This window comes from Bison bison, unplaced genomic scaffold (genome assembly GCF_000754665.1).
Source record: "Bison bison bison isolate TAMUID 2011002044 unplaced genomic scaffold, Bison_UMD1.0 scf7180017864368, whole genome shotgun sequence".
NCBI classification, from domain to species: Eukaryota; Metazoa; Chordata; class Mammalia; order Artiodactyla; family Bovidae; genus Bison; species Bison bison.
In genome coordinates this window covers 1,087,449-1,102,698 of record NW_011494940.1, presented here as the reverse complement: position 1 = coordinate 1,102,698, position 15,250 = coordinate 1,087,449, and the positions used below count along the sequence as shown (strand labels likewise).

Below are 15,250 nucleotides of genomic sequence, written 5' to 3'. Positions count from 1 at the left end.
AGGGCGGCGGTAACTGTGGCCCTGAGCTGTTTCTCCACAGCCTGACCTCTGATTCCCAAAAAAAGGGGACCCTGATGTCAGAGCCCCGCCCCTGCCCCGGGGCCAGGAAACCCCTCACTGGCCTTCATACACTCTCAGAATCCACGGGGGACTCGTCCTCTCCACACCCAAACTCTGACCAGGGGCTGTGTCCACCCCCAGACCCCGACTCGGTCCCGAACTGCCAGGCTGTGGGAGAAGTCAGGTCCTTAAGGACTCGGCTGTTCCCACCACAGCTGGGCTGGGGCGGCAGCTCAGGAGGGCTGGAAGCAGCCCTGGGGCTCAGGGGCCAGCCAAGCGCCCGGCTCCAAAATAGCAGTTGTGTTCACATAAAAGCCTCTAATGAGAGAAAGATGCCGTTCTTGGCCCCTCGCGCGCGCTCTGCAGACGTCGTCGTCTGGCAGGCCGAGTGGGCCTCTACCGTTTGGCGGCCGGAGGGGAGGAAGGGGAGGTGTGAGTCAGACCTTGGCCCCCAGCCCCTCAGCATGGACCGCCCTGCTAATTGCATTAACAAATGCCGAGATGCTGGGCCAGTTGGGGGGCCAGGGGCTGGGGCAGAGAGCAGCCTCAATTCCCATCAGCTCCAGCAGGCATGAGGAAGGGACCACTGGGTAGGACTCGGAGGCCCGGGGCTGAGGCCCAGGTTCGCCGCAAGCTCCTGCCCTAAAGCAGAAGCTCACTGGTCCACCCCCTTCACAGCCTTGAGGGCTCTGTCTAGAGGAGGCAGGGATTTAAAGAGGGCCCCTGGAGATGGGATGGAATCCTGAAGCAGCCCTCCTCGGGGACATGCCCAGGCACCCTGTCTTTTCCAGGGGAGCCGCTCCAGGACATGGAGGACAGATCTGTGGCTGACATGGAGCCATCCAAGCCCTTCTGCAGACACACCAGCTCCATGCCCAAGACCCACGAAGGTCGAGAGGGAAGGGGTACACCATTCCCACTTATAACTCAGCCAAGGCCAGGGCAGACATGTGGAGGAGAGGGCAGCCTTACAGTCAAAGAGAGCTGCATTTGAATTCCAGCCTGGTGACCTCAGCCAAGTTTCATCACCTCTGCCAGTCTCGTTTTCTCTAGAAAATTGTCATGCATCCAACATTTACTCTTTGCCTAGGACGGTACCGTACTTTTTTTTTCGAAGAGAAAGAGATTCTTTTCTTCACAGAGCCTCCAGCTCAGCAAGACTCATAAAATGAGTAAACAAACAAGCAGAGGAAGAGAAGTCGGGATATGAAGGATGGAGGAAACAGTCGAGGGGCTGAGATCCAAAAAAACAAGGCTGCTGGGGGCAACTCTCCACAGAGCAGTTCGGGGAGCTGGAAACAGAGACCGGAAGGAGGATGAGGAGGTAGCCACCTACAGAGATGAGAGAAGTCTCGTGGAACAGCCTGGAGGCGGCACATCCCAGGAACCCAGACTGGATTCGGTGTGCGAGGGGCTGACACACGAGGCTGGACACACTGCCGCAGGAAGGTTTGTCCAGCGATGTGTGAATATCTGGACTTCCCAGGTGGCGCTAGTGGTAAAGAACACGCCTGCCAGTGCAGGAGACATAAGAGATGTGGGTTCCATCCCTGGGTTGAGAAGATCCCCTGGAGAAGGAAATGGCAACCCACCCCAGTATTCTTGCCTGGAGAATCCCATGGACAGAGGAGCCTGGCGGACTAGTGTCCACAGGGTCTCGAAGAGTCAGACAAGACTGAAGCGACTTAACACACACGCACGTGTGATTATCCAATTTACGAGATGGAACCGGAGGGTAAGGGGGACAGTGGGAGCAGTCAGCCAGCGGCAGCGGTCTCCTAGGAGGATGCGCTGTTGCCTGGGACCACAGACTGGAGAAGCATTGGTTGTGGGGTGAGGGGTGGGAGAGTGAGAAGCAGAGAGGCTCCCAAGAGATTTAGGAAGTGAAGCACACAGGGCTCGGGGAAGGACTGGACAAAAACCCGAGCAAGAGGAAGGTGTCCTAAATGGTCCCAAGAGTGCAGCATGAGCATTCGGATAGACAGGCTGCCTTTTAACAGGGTGGGTAAGACCTGGTCAGGGACATTGGCTCAGAGGGAGGGAAACCATGAGCTCGCTTTGGTAAAGCTGGGGTGGGAGGTTGTCTGGAGGCATCAAGAGCATCAAGATGTCGAGGAGGCAGCAGGATGAAAGGAGTCTGGAGGTTGGAGGAGAGGTCTGGCTGAAGATGCACATAAATCTGGGCGTCATCAGCCCAGAGACGATGCTCACATCCACGGAATGCATTAGATCACTCCAGGACGGGGCAGTGAAAAAGAAAAGAAGAGGGCCCAGAACTCAGTCCAATGTTTAGTTGCTGGGCAGAGGAGAAGCAGCAGCCAAGGGACATGGGAGGAGCCAGCACAGAGATCGATGTGGTGGCCGCTCACAGGGCGGGGGGTGCTGAAGGGTTTAGTGTGATCCCTGGCACAGAGCGAGTACTGCCACTCTTATTATTGTTGTGTTTTAATTGTCTGGCACAGTGCCTACTGGCACTCAATGATAGGGGGGCAACTAATGCTGGATTTGCTTCACACGGTCCCCCCTCTCTGGGAGGAGGATTTGGAAGATCTGGAGAACGTTAAAGGTAGCCCAACATTAAGATGTTGAGTAGGAAAGGCAAAGCCGAGGAGATGAGAAGAGGCAGCTGGGGATGGCAGAAGGAAACTGTCAGGTCACCCAAGTAATCATTCACCCATTCAGTCCTTTAATACACATGTACCAAGTAGGCACCCCACTGGCATCGACAGGACACAGCCCCTGGCTTCAGGACCCCCTGGGGAAATGAAAGTGAAAGTGTTAGTTGCTCAGCCATGTCCAGCTCTTTGTGATCCAAGGACCCACCAGGCTCCTCTGTCCATAGAATTCTTTGTGTGTGTGTATATGTGTGCATGCATGTGTGTACATCCGTGCGCGTGTGAGTTAGTCGCTCAGTCATGTCTGACTCTGTGACCCCATGGACTGTAACCCACCAGGTTCCTCTGTCCAAGGAATTCTCCAGGCAAGAATATTGGAGTGGGTTGCCATTTCCTTCCCCTGGGGATCTTCCCAACCCAGAGATCAAACCTGCGACTTCTGTGTCTCCCGCATTGCAAGCATATTCTTTACCATCTGAGCCTCCAGAGAAGGCCCTGGGTAAGAGCATCTCCTATATACTCCTTTGAGCAAAAAGACTTGAGGGCACACATCTGCTCAACAGGAAGATCTAGGGTACCCCCACATGGAGGGGGTAGAGATGGGCAATGTTTCTTGCTAGGACTGTACCCTTTGTGTTAGCTGGGTCTCCACTGCAGTTGTGTGATAACTCCCCTTAACACCTTCCACTTTCCTTTCTACCACTCCCACCAACTACTGAATCTCATCAGATGATTCACCTAGAGATGAGCCATAGGTAGGCTCGAGCCTCTAGTTCCTGCTGGTTCCTAAACAATCAGTAATGAACCTGCAAATCCCACACGTGCCCTGACCCTTTTCCCTAACATTTGCTCAGCACTTACCATTAGGAGACCCTGGGGCCAATTTCTTTACAAGTTTCTCCTCTGAAGATTCTCACAACAACCATGGTACCAGTCTGACCCTCATTTGACATAAGGACAAACTGAGGCTTAGAGCAGTCCAGAAACTTGTCTGAGATCCCCGTGCAAGTAAGTGATGGAACAAGAGTTTGAACTCAGAGTCTGGCTCCAAAGTTGGGGCTCTTCCCCATCTGGCCAGAGTCTTGGCCTTTGGGGTGGGGTCATTTGCAGGGCTGGGCTGGGTGGGCCAGAAGAGCTCCTTCAGGGAAACCCAGGAGAAGCTCAGATCAGAAGGGATGGGGATCCTCACAGCACTGAGATGTGGTCCAGAAGTCATGCTGTTGTAATGGCCCCACACGTAGAGAGGCTTGGGGCCAAAACACAAGAACAAGTGCCCAGGCCATTCCAGGGTCTCCCGAGCACCATGGGGAGTTTTATGAAAAGGCTGATGAGCCCAGGGCAACAGGAGGAGACCTCTCTGCGCAGGCCTGGGAGAGGCCCTGTGTTGCTCAGCACATTGTTGGTGAGCCTTGCTCCTTGTATCCAATGAACACTTGCACTGCGCTGCAGGCGCAGGGGCCACAAGATACAGTCCCTGCTCTCACCATCAAGGCCAGACATGTATAGAACACCCAGAACATGCCAGGCTTTGAACTAAACATTTGCCCTAAGCTATCTCTTTGTTCCTTAGAATTCTGTGAGGCAGGGACTAGTATTAGTCATATTTTACGGAAAAAGAAATTGAGGCACAGAGAGCTTAAACATCTTGCCCAGGGTCCTGCAGCTAAGCTATGGAGCCAGCATTTAAACTCAGGCAGGCAGCATAGCCTCCTGGATTGAGTAAGATCACAGCCAAAGTTACCCCATGCCAGGCTCTCTATATGCACTCACTCGTTTCCCAGGAGCGTGGTGTCAAGCCCTGTCCTCTGGACCAGGCTACTTAAATTCACACCCAGGTTCTGCCGATTCCCAGCTGCATGACTTGGACAAAGAGTTAACCTCATCTGTAAATGGGGATAAAGGTCAAATATGATTTACAAGAGGGTTGTTGTCAGGGTTAAAAATTAATAATCAAGTTCCAACCCTCAGTAAGATCTTGAGTGTGTTACTATTATTAGAAGCAGCTCTATAGAGACTGTTATACCCACTTACTGGGCGAGGTGTTACCCTCACTTACTGGGTGTTATACTCACTGGGTGAGGCTCTGGGGCTGGGACAGGGCCAGGCACTTGCTTGAGGACACAGAGCCGGGATTCAAAGCCATGACTCCTTGAATCTGGCACCAGAATCTAAAGTACATGTTCTCACTCTGTGCCTTAGTCCTGGTGGGGGCGTGGGGGTGGTAGTCCTCCTAGCCCCTTCCCTGAGAGCCTCTGCCTTCCCCAGAATAGCCCCAGCCCCTGTGCATCTAGGCTGAGATAAAAGGAGAAGCCAGAGAATTCTTCAAATCCTCTTCCCCAGGATGAGCCTTTAGAAGTCCCCACAAAGGCTGTGTGTGTATTGGGGTGAGTCAGTCTGGGAAGACTGGACAGTCTTCCAAAAGCCCTAACTCTAAACAGGATCCAGCCTCCCCACACCCTGCAGTCTTTCGCCTCAGCTGAGCGGGCCGGCAGGCCCCAGCGAGCTGCCTGCACAAATACATAAACACATAAATTGTGTGGCAGAGCTGGCAAAGCCACAGAAGGGAAGGAGGAGACCGAGACCAGAGGAGGAGGCGAGGGCCCAGCTCCAGACCCCGCCAGGCTGCAGAGAGCAGCTAGGCTTCCAGCAACAGACACCTGCAGACACTGTGGCTCCCCAAGGCCCAGGGGCTGGACAGAAATAGAGAGAGAGGCTGCCAGGGAGATGGCCAGTATGTTACGGCAACCAAGGATTCCACGAGAGGAGGCAAGCCGGGGGTCGGGGGAGACCCAGGGCACAAAGACAATCACTCCCTGTGCATGGCCAGTGGGCTGGACCCACAGGTATCTGGAAGAGACCAGAGGATGGATTGACTCCCTGCACCCTTCTGAGACTAGACTTGGCAGTTGGGGGAATGTCCCACACCCCTCCCTGTCACCCCCAATCTTGCCAGACCAGGAGAGGCACCCTACATCTGTGAAACCGCTAGGCCAGAATCATGAGCACTCCCCAGTACTGGCAGCCTTGGCTCCAGCCAGGGGAGTAGAGCGTGGGAAGGGGATAGGGAGACGCAAACCACTCAGGGGAAGCAGGACTGCCAGCTGACAGGGCGTGGAAGCAAGAGCCCATACTTGACAGAGCTTTGGACCAGCCATCCAGGGCCAACACCCCACCATCCACGTGGTTCTCATTAGGCTCATTAGCAGCAAAATAGCAACAAGCAAACAGCATTGGGCCCAGCTAATTAGTACACAGACCTTCAGTGGGCAAGTCGACTTTTAGTGGGAGAGGCTAACACCCACTGGCAAAGTCCTCCTGGAGCGCTGCCAGCCTGCATGCCAGAGTCCCAGAGACACCTAGAGGGGCAGCAGAAGACCAGGGAGAGAAATAACAGGGCTGAGGACCCCCAGGGTGGAGTGGGTACTGACGGCGCACCGGAGCAGCTGCCCCCTGCTCTGGGCTCAAGGGTGCGCACACACGTCAGTTCTGACAATCAGCAGACTCACCCAACCTCGAGTTTCCAGTGTTGAAACTCCAGATTGGCAGAGAATGATGCTGGAAAGTCATGAGCAAGTCAGGAAATCGAGAGCCTTCAGGCCCGAGCGAGGCTTGTGCCCAGACCCTAGGGCAGCTAGGGAGAAGGCCACCCACTCTGAAGCCAGCCTTCCCAACTTCAAACCTCAGCAACACTCTCTGCTAAGCTCTTTAGAACTTACGAGCCCTCCCCCTCATTTCTAGCCCCAAATCCCTCCCTGGGCTTCCAGAGGCGCCCCCCAGGGCTTGCTACTCAAAGTGTGGTCCGTGGACCAGCAGCATCAGCATCCCCTAGGAGCTTGTTAGAAACAGACTCTCTAGCCTCACCCCAGACCTGCTGAGTCACAGTCTGCACTTTAATAAGATCCCAGAGGACAGTGAAAAAGTTGGCTCAAAACTCAACGTTCAAAAAAACTAAGACCATGGTATCCAGCCCCATCACTTAATAGCAAATAGAAGGGGAAAAAGTAGAAGTGACAAATTTTATTTTCCTGGGCTTCAAAATTGCTGCAGATGGTGACTGCAGCCTTTAAATTAAGAGACGTTTGCTCCTTGGAAGGAAAGCCATGACGAACTTAGACAGCATGTTAAAAAGCAGAGACATCACTTTGTTGATAAAGGTCCATACAGTCAAAGCCATGGTTTTTCCAGCAGTCACGTATGGATGTAAGAGTTGGACCATAAAGAAGGCTGAGTGCCAAAGAACTGATACTTTTGAACTGCGGTGCTGGAGAAGACTCCTGAGAGTCCCTTGGACTGCAAGGAAATCAAACCAGAAAATCCTAAAGGAAATCAGTCCAGTCCTGAATATTCATTGGAAGGACTGAAGCTGAAGCTGAAGCTGCAATACTTTGGCTACCTGGTGCAAAGAGCTGACTCATTGGAAAAGACCCTGATGCTGGGAAAGACTGAGGGCAGGAAGAGAAGGGGGCGACAGAGGATGAGATGGTTGGATGATATCAGCGACTCAATGGACATGAATTTGAGCAAGGTCCAGGAGTTGGTGAAGGACAGGGAAGCCTGATGTGCTGCAGTCCATGGGGTCACCAAGAGTCAGACACAAGTGAGCGACTGAACAACAACAGAGGATTCGTGGAAACGTTCAAATTTGAGTAGGGCTCCCCAAAGCAGATCTTCCCATGATTGACCCCAAACTCTGCTTAGCAGTCTTCAGCCCTGGCTAGAATCACCTACGGAACTTTAATAACATACCAGTGTCCAGTCCCCAGCCCCAGAGCTTCTCCTGATTGTAAAACTTACTGGGCTACCCACATCCTTGGCTTCTCTGCCCAGGGGAGTCACCGATTTCAGGTCCCAGATCTTCTACTAAGGAGCTGTGTGACCTTGAGCAAGTCATCTGAGGCACACGGTCCTTATCTTTCAAATTATGGAGAAGGGTCCCTCCCCCAATTGTGCCCCTAGTCACCGCGTACCTAGCCTCTGCAAGCCCCACTAATTCAGGTTCCCCCAAAGGAAAGAATTTTCAGGTAGAAATCTGCATTGCTGTTTGTTTCTGAGTTTGGAGTTTTGTCTTTATCTGGAGATCCTCAGAGAGACCTAAGATTCTGCCCAGGCTTCATCATCAGACTGGGAGAGGGTCAAGGCCACGAGGTCAGAGGCAGAACTGGAAGCTTGGTGAGCCAGCCCCGTAGGAATGGAAGCAACCCCATTGCATCCCTATCTATCCCCGTCTCAGAAGGCATCAGGAGAGCAGAAATGAGGGCATCCAGCAGGGACAGGAACACCATAGCTTTCATCACCCGGCTGGACCACTGGCTGTGAAACTCTCACACTGGAAAGCGTCTAGGGCTTGTCCTTGGGCAGGAAGGGGTGCTGGTGAGACTAGGGCTTTGCAGCCAGGCTTAGGGCAGAGGGTGGAATCGGATCCAGGAGGAACAGCTGGGCAGAGCTCCTGTACTGCCACAAAGACTGGAGGGGGCGCGTGTGGTGCTGATAAAGACTCGAGAGGGGCCCCGGGGTGTGAGGGAGGAAGATCCAAGCTCTCTGAAACTGTCCAGTCATCACCTGTGGCGCTCCCAGAGTCCAGAAGGCCCTAAACTCAGTTAGTATTGGGAGAAAGCAAAGCCCCACAGCTAAGAGTACGGGGTTCTGGGTCAGACTGCCTAGAGTCTGCCTCCTGAGCCAGACTCAGAGTACTGTCTCCTCGGGCATGTTTCTTAGCCAACCTGAGCCTCAGTGTCCTAGGCTGTAACTGCGATGAGCAGTAAATACTCACGGTACAGGACTGAGAGACTCAAGTAAGATGATGTATGTTAAGAGCTTAGCGCAGCGTCGGGTATACAGTAAGTCCCCAGCTGTTAGCTCGTAGCAGTATAGTCATCGTCATTGTCGCGGTATCAGTGGTGGTGGTGTGGGCGGTACAGTAACAGCAGTCGGAGCAGCAGCAGCAGCTGTAGTAGTAATGACGGTGCTGGGGGCAGTCGGAGGAATAACAGTGCCAATGGTAGTTACGGTAGTCGTGCTGGTGGTAGTAAAGGTGCGGTTGGTAGGCAGTATTTTTTCTAATCTGGGCCAGCCTGCCAGGCTTGGGAGAGGTCCAAAGGAAGAGTGCTCCAGACACAGAAGCAGAGACTCATCTGACCATGCTGGTAGAATGGCCCCAGGGGCCAGGGGCCAGAGCAGAGGTGGATCCCCACAGCACGCACTGTGAGTGCCCTCTTCCCATGGAAGGTGTGGTGCAGAGGCTCTGGGGCCAGGTGTGTTCTGCAGACCCCAGGGCAAGCTAGGGGTGAGCCCCAACACAGAGGGGCATCAGAAGAGGCATACAGGAAGCTTTATAAACACAAGCAGGGATTTATCTTAGAAGTCATTTTCAGTTCAGTCATCAGGAGTCATTTTTTTTTTTTTTTTTGGCATACAGCTTGTGGGAGCTTAGTTCCCCGACCAAGGATTGAAACCAGGCCTTCGGCAGTGAAAGCACAGAGTCCTAACTACTGGACTACCGAGGAATTCCCTGGAGGCACTTTTTCATCTCCTCCCTTCCACTGCTTCCCACTGGAGAGGGGCTGCCTGCTCAGGAGGTGGATTGGGGAAGACACGTGTGTTCCAGGTTCTAGAGATGCCACGCCCGGCCCAGCTCAGTGGAGAGAGAGAGGCGGGGAGAGGGTGGATGGAGTGGAGGCACTCACGTTTGATACAGTGGTTGGTGCTGTTTGCTGTTGTCCATCCCGGGCAGCACTGTCCCCCGCAGACATTCCTCCTGTGGGGCCACCAAGACAGGGTCAGCGTGGGATGCTCAGAGCAGGATTATTCACAGAACTTGTCTGATGGTCCTGCCCTTTACAGGCAGGGCCTGGGGAAACTCTGCCAGGCTGGGCACTGTCCCCCTTCTCGAGGGAGGCTGCACGGCCCAGGGGCGGGCACTAAGACAGAATCCTGATTCTGCCACTGGTGGCACGACCTAGGGAAGCATCACTCTCATCATCTGTACAAGGCAGATAATAATACCTGCCTCATGGGGTTATTGGGAGGATTCAACAAGATAGGGATATAGAGCCCCTGACACAAGAAGGCACTCCACTGGCACGGGATCACGAAGACAACCAAAAAGCAAGTTCAGAGTGGCTCAGTCCCTTGCCAAGACTAAACAAGAAGTGTCAGGGCCAGACTCCAACCTAGGTTGACCCAACTCGAAGTCACGCTCCAAGTCCACGTGGCCTCTCACCAAAAAATAATCACCATGGCCCTTGCCAACAAATGTTGATAATCCAAGGGAAGCTGGAAGACACACACACACACAACAGCCTTAAGGACCTACATCTGTATCCCCTGCCAACAAATGCACACTGGGAGGAGCCTTAGCCCTCGGGCAGGCTGGTACAGGGTGAGACCGAGCAACTGGGAGGGTGATGGAAAAAGCCAGGCTCCAGAATGTCCTTTAAGAGGGGCTGAGGAGGTGGCAGGCTGGTGGGACAATGGGGCTGGGGACTCAGCGTAAGCCGCTCTGCGTGGCGAGTACACTTTTTATTCGGGCAGGCTGCTGGAACTTACTTGAAGGGGGGATAGTCCTTCCCCCAGCACCGAGGACACTGACCCCACAGGAGACACTGACCAGCAGCTGCCATCAGGGCCATTCACCCAGCCCACCCAAACTCTGCCCTCCGGTCTCCAGTGGAGCCCTACAGCACCAGGAGCTTTCACCCACCCTGACTGTCGATCTATAGACCCACTTGCCCAGACCCCGGTGAATTCCCCAGAGGGATCTTCTTGGAGAAGACCTCTGGGGTCTTGCCTCCCCAGCTCAGACTGGGCTGGGCTCTGGCCTCACATATCCCACGGTTTCCATTAGAAATTGTCTACCGAGCACTCACTGAAACGCAGGGTAAGCAGGGCGGCAGAGGTATGGAGTCCGAGAGTCGGGATGAAGGGCTGACCAGGAGGCCATTCCCATTACCTCTTTGGCCAGCATGGGGGCATCTGGTCCCACTTAAGAGTTTGGTTGACGTTTGTGTCGACCCCAAAGCTGGTGTGGTTTTTGAAACCTTACAAAACATTCAAAATAAATCCCTGCCATTTGAAAATGCTGAGGCCCATTTCTGGCCCTTCGGCCCAAAGCTGTGGGGAGCTGCCTCCCAGGGAGCTCACAGAATGTCCCCTCAGCCGAGGGCTGTGCCATCTTGGTTACCTCGAAGCCTCTCTGGACTGCTTCCCTCAGTTTACTGGTTCCCTGAAGGCCTCCTCCCCACCAGGATCTCAGTCAGTCACTGGGTTCTGCAGAAAGGGCTGGCCCTCCTACCCATGGCTTCTGAGTTGTGTGCCCCAGTGGGAGGGGGCACGACCCACCCATTTGTAAGTCATTATCCCTGGTGGTGGTGACAAGGCCTCTGAGAGGCCTGGGAGGTCTTTGAGAGGAAAAACAGGCAGCAAGCCCTGGGAGTTTTCTAAAATCTAGCGTCCGGGGAAGCCCAGAGAGCACAGACCGATGAAGCTGCCCGGCCGAGAGGTCGTGGCGTGGAGCCCAGCTCCAGGAGGCCCCCTGAGCCTGTCACCCTAGATGCCCTCAAGATGGCCACAGAGCTGACTGTAGGAGGGCAGCGGCTCGGCCTGCCCTGCCTGCCCAGGGTAGAGCCTTCAAGGCCGCCAGGGCCACCAGGAGAACTGGTCAGGATCAAAGCTGCCAAGCAAAGGAGCCACGCTCAGCTAACAGGGCCTTCCAGAGAGATCCAGGAGCCCAGCCAGAGTCTTGGGTGCAAGCTCCAGGAGGTGCCTGATGGGAGATGAGTGTTCAGTGGGCTCCGGTTAGCTGGAGAGAGCAGATGAGACTGACTAGCTGGGGCAGATGACTCAGGGGTTCTGGCTCTCTGGAAGATACCGCTCAGAGATTTTTATAAGCCCAGCCTTCGGGGCGGCACTGCTCCGCAAACATTAGCCCGATATCCAGCATCACTGCCCAACCCCTGGGAACGCATCTGGCTAACAGCCTAGGACAGCTGCTGTTCCACCTGGAACAAATCTGGTCATACTGGTGTTTTGTTACAGCCGCCGCCAGGCTCTCCACTGGCCTCTACAAAGCCAACCCGACCCCACCTGCCTATAGAGTCTAACTGCCCCCATCACCCCTCCCTTATCTCCACGGCCACCCACAACCAAAGCCATGACACAAAGTTTGCCGTCCCCTCGCTGTACTACATGTGGGCACCGTTTGACGCCTTTGCTTAAGCTGCTGTCTCTGCCTAGATGGCCTTACCTCTCTTCTTTGCCGACTGAAATCCTTGGCACGCTCCAGATCAAACATCACCTTCTTCGGGTAGACCCTCCCCTGACGTCTACCCAGCCTTCCCTGTTCTCCAGCCTCCACACGGTGTGCTACCGATCATCTCAGGCTGCTGGTGTATGTGTCGAGTACCTTAAGGGGTCTTATTCCTCTTTGTGCCCCTAAAGTCTAACACAGGGCCTGGCATGTGGTGCACCTTTAATACCTCTTTGTTTTACTGGAGCCAGTGTTTCCCAAAAAGGTGAATGAACAACACTGAGGGTAGAAAAGGGGATTTGAGGTTACCATACTCAGAACTTGCAGCAATGCTGAATCACACAGGGAGAAAGTGATTCCCTTTTTAGCGATGTTTCTAGTCTGATTAGATCAGTGAGGAAAAATCTCTGTCCGAGGTTGGGTTTTTATGCCAAGTCCTCTCCCCTCAACACTTGCCAATCTCCCTTTCCAATAGGGTGAACACACTACAGGGCTGAACTTCCTATGATAATGGTATCTGACTAGACTTGGAGTACATTTTGTTTTCATTTCAATTTTCCTACAGTTACCTTCTCTTTATGACAAGTGGTACCATCTTCAACTTAGGATAGTGATACAAAGTGTCCTTGCAAATGGATTTATTTATTTATAAAAATGAGTCACGCACTGTTTGTAATACCAAAATATGTAACTCATCTAACTGTCCAAAAACAGAAGGATGGATAAACAAACTGTGGTATATTCAGACAATGGCATAATATCCAACAATTAAAATGAATAAACTTGGGCTGATTATATTAACTTAGTTAAATCTCAAAAATCTAATGAGGAGAAAGCAAATTGTAGAAGAATAATGCAGCATGGTATCACTTACCTAAAATATGCAAAACAATGTTATATAAGCTATGGATGCACACATCTGCAGCAATCGTATAAAAACATAGGTTGGCATCATTAGTAAATTCAAGGTAGTGGTTAACATTGGGGGAGAGGGGAGACAAACTTGCAGAAGATATTTCAACTAAAAAAAATCAGAAGCAAACTATGCCAAAATATTAAAGTTTGAAAAAATTGGATTGTTAGTTGTATTATTTCCAATACCTTTTGTAGGTTTATAAGCTTGTATAATACTTCATAATATAAAACACTTGAAAATAAATAAAACACAAAATCCTGTTATTTTTAACAGTTTATAAATTTAAAGAAAATAATAGAACAAGAAAAAAAGAGGAAAATATTATGAAAGTGGTATGCTGTGAGGCTAAGCTTAATAAACACTGAATACTGGGAAACAATAGCTTAAAAACTCCCGTGTGGACTGTAAATTTCAATAATGCAGGAATTGTTTCTGCTTTGGTTACTCTCTGTCCCAGACACCTAGCGCTATGCCTGGCACACACTTAAAATCTTCATTGTATGCAATAAATCCCCACTACATGGCAAGTTCCACGAAGACAGAGGCTGTCTTGGCCACTGCTGTATCCCCATGGTCCAGCAGAGTGCCTGGCATACAGGAGACCTTCCAAATATTTGTTGAATGAATGAAGAATCCCCAGTAGTAGTGATGCAATTCCAAGGTTTACCAGCAGGTGGCACTTAGTCCTTGCATGCATGCAAGCTTAGTCCCTTCAGTCCATTCTACCCCATGGACTGACTGTAGCCCACAAGACTCCTCTGTCCATGGAATTCTCCAGGCAAGAATACTGGGATTCTCCAAGGTGCCCTCCTCCAAGGTGCCCTCCTCCAAGGTGCCCTCCTCCAGGGGATCTTCCCGACAAGGATCAAAACCATGTCTCTGGTGCCTCCTGCACTGGCAGGCAGGTTCTTTAATTCTAGCACCACCTGTTGGCCCTGAGCAATTCTCAAGGCAATTGCCAGAGAGGTCAGCCTGGCCATAAGCCATTAGTCAGAATGGACTTAGGGAGAAGAAGTCGATGGACGATTGCCACTCAGTCCCTCCCCGGCTAGCTGGAGTGCCTGAGGAACCCACCCTTTATCAAAGCTGCAGAAAATAACCTGGGGGAGGAGTCAAACCCAGCATGTGCTGGGTGATGTGTGCACCTGTGTTTGGCAGATGCTTATGGGTGGCATCCAACCCAGGTACTTACACACCTGTGCACATCTACCAGCCATATCCTGGTAACAGTCTGCTATGCTCATCACCACCTCCTTTCACAGCTGCTAATAGTTCATCCTCCCACCTCCACTCCACTATTCCTCCTCCCCCCAACTCCCACCAGAATGCTGACAGGGTAAGCTCTCTCCGTGATCTGGCCCAAATCTATGCCTCCAGCCTCAGCCCTGTGGCTCCCCGACACCAAGGTACAGACCTGCCCTTAGGCCACTGCCCACAGTAAAAAAAAAAAAAAAGCCCCTGTCCTCGGGCAGTGTGACATCTCGGGGTCCTACTCCTGCTACCCCCACCTTCTTCCCCACATGAACCCCAGGGGCTGGAGCTCACAGGGCTTCTTTTTCCTGAGTGCCTCAGCCCAAATCATCCTTTCCTTTATGCTTTAACAGGAAGCTTCTGGTACTAGAAAGCATGTTGGCCGGTGCATATGTGTTCATTTCTCCAATTTGACTTGAAGTAATTGAGCTGCTCTCCTGGCAGGAACAATGTCTTTGTCTCGAGCCGCATCCCCTGTCCCTAGCTTGGCACACTTGCTCTTAGGAAGCACGTGTTCACTTGCACAGCCATTACTGCTCGCTGACTGATCCTCTGTTTAAGCCACTTGGCAGTGCCCAGGTCTCCTCTGCGTCTGCCTTAAGCCAGGCCTTGCACGGACAGTGAGACATTCCTTCACCCATTAAACAGGTACTTAGAAAGCTGCAACTAAACTCGAGCGCTGTTCTAGGCACTGGTGACCCAGCAATGCAGAATACAAAGCCTCTCTTTTCCTAGAGCTGACATTAGTGTGCCCTGGGAGATCAGACCATAAAAGCAGAAACATAATATGTCAGATGGGAATTACTGCTATGAAGAAACATACAGCAGGGTGAAGAGAGAGGGTGGGGCCTCTCTAAACAGAGATTTGAATGAAGAGAGAGAATCCTGCTGAAATATAGGAGAGCAGTGCTGCAGCCAAAGAAAACAGGGAGTGGAGAGGCAGTAAGAAAAGCCTCAGGAGTAGCCCTGGGGATGCAGCGCCCTTCATGCTATGCTCCGGGGGACTGAACCCAACTGGCAAATCGGGCCCAGGCCCAGAAGGGCCGCCAGGTTCCTTCTCAGCCTCCCCGATGATGCCCCATACCGGGCACCCGTACTGCCCGGGCTCGCCCGCCCTCCATTCTGTAGATACCTGTCCCACTCCGGCCAGGCCCAGTGCCCCGC

General features: G+C 52.6%; 1 protein-coding gene across 2 annotated transcripts in view; it reads right to left on the bottom strand.

Annotated features, from left to right (window-relative positions):
• LTBP2 (latent transforming growth factor beta binding protein 2) overlaps positions 1 to 15,250 on the bottom strand; it is a 109,696-nt gene that overhangs the window by 93,365 nt on the left and 1,081 nt on the right. For both annotated transcript variants that reach the window (XM_010855745.1, XM_010855744.1), the window contains exon 2: positions 9,359 to 9,429. The gene's annotated coding sequence lies outside the window, so the exon portion shown is untranslated. The remainder of the gene's footprint in view (positions 1 to 9,358; positions 9,430 to 15,250) is intronic.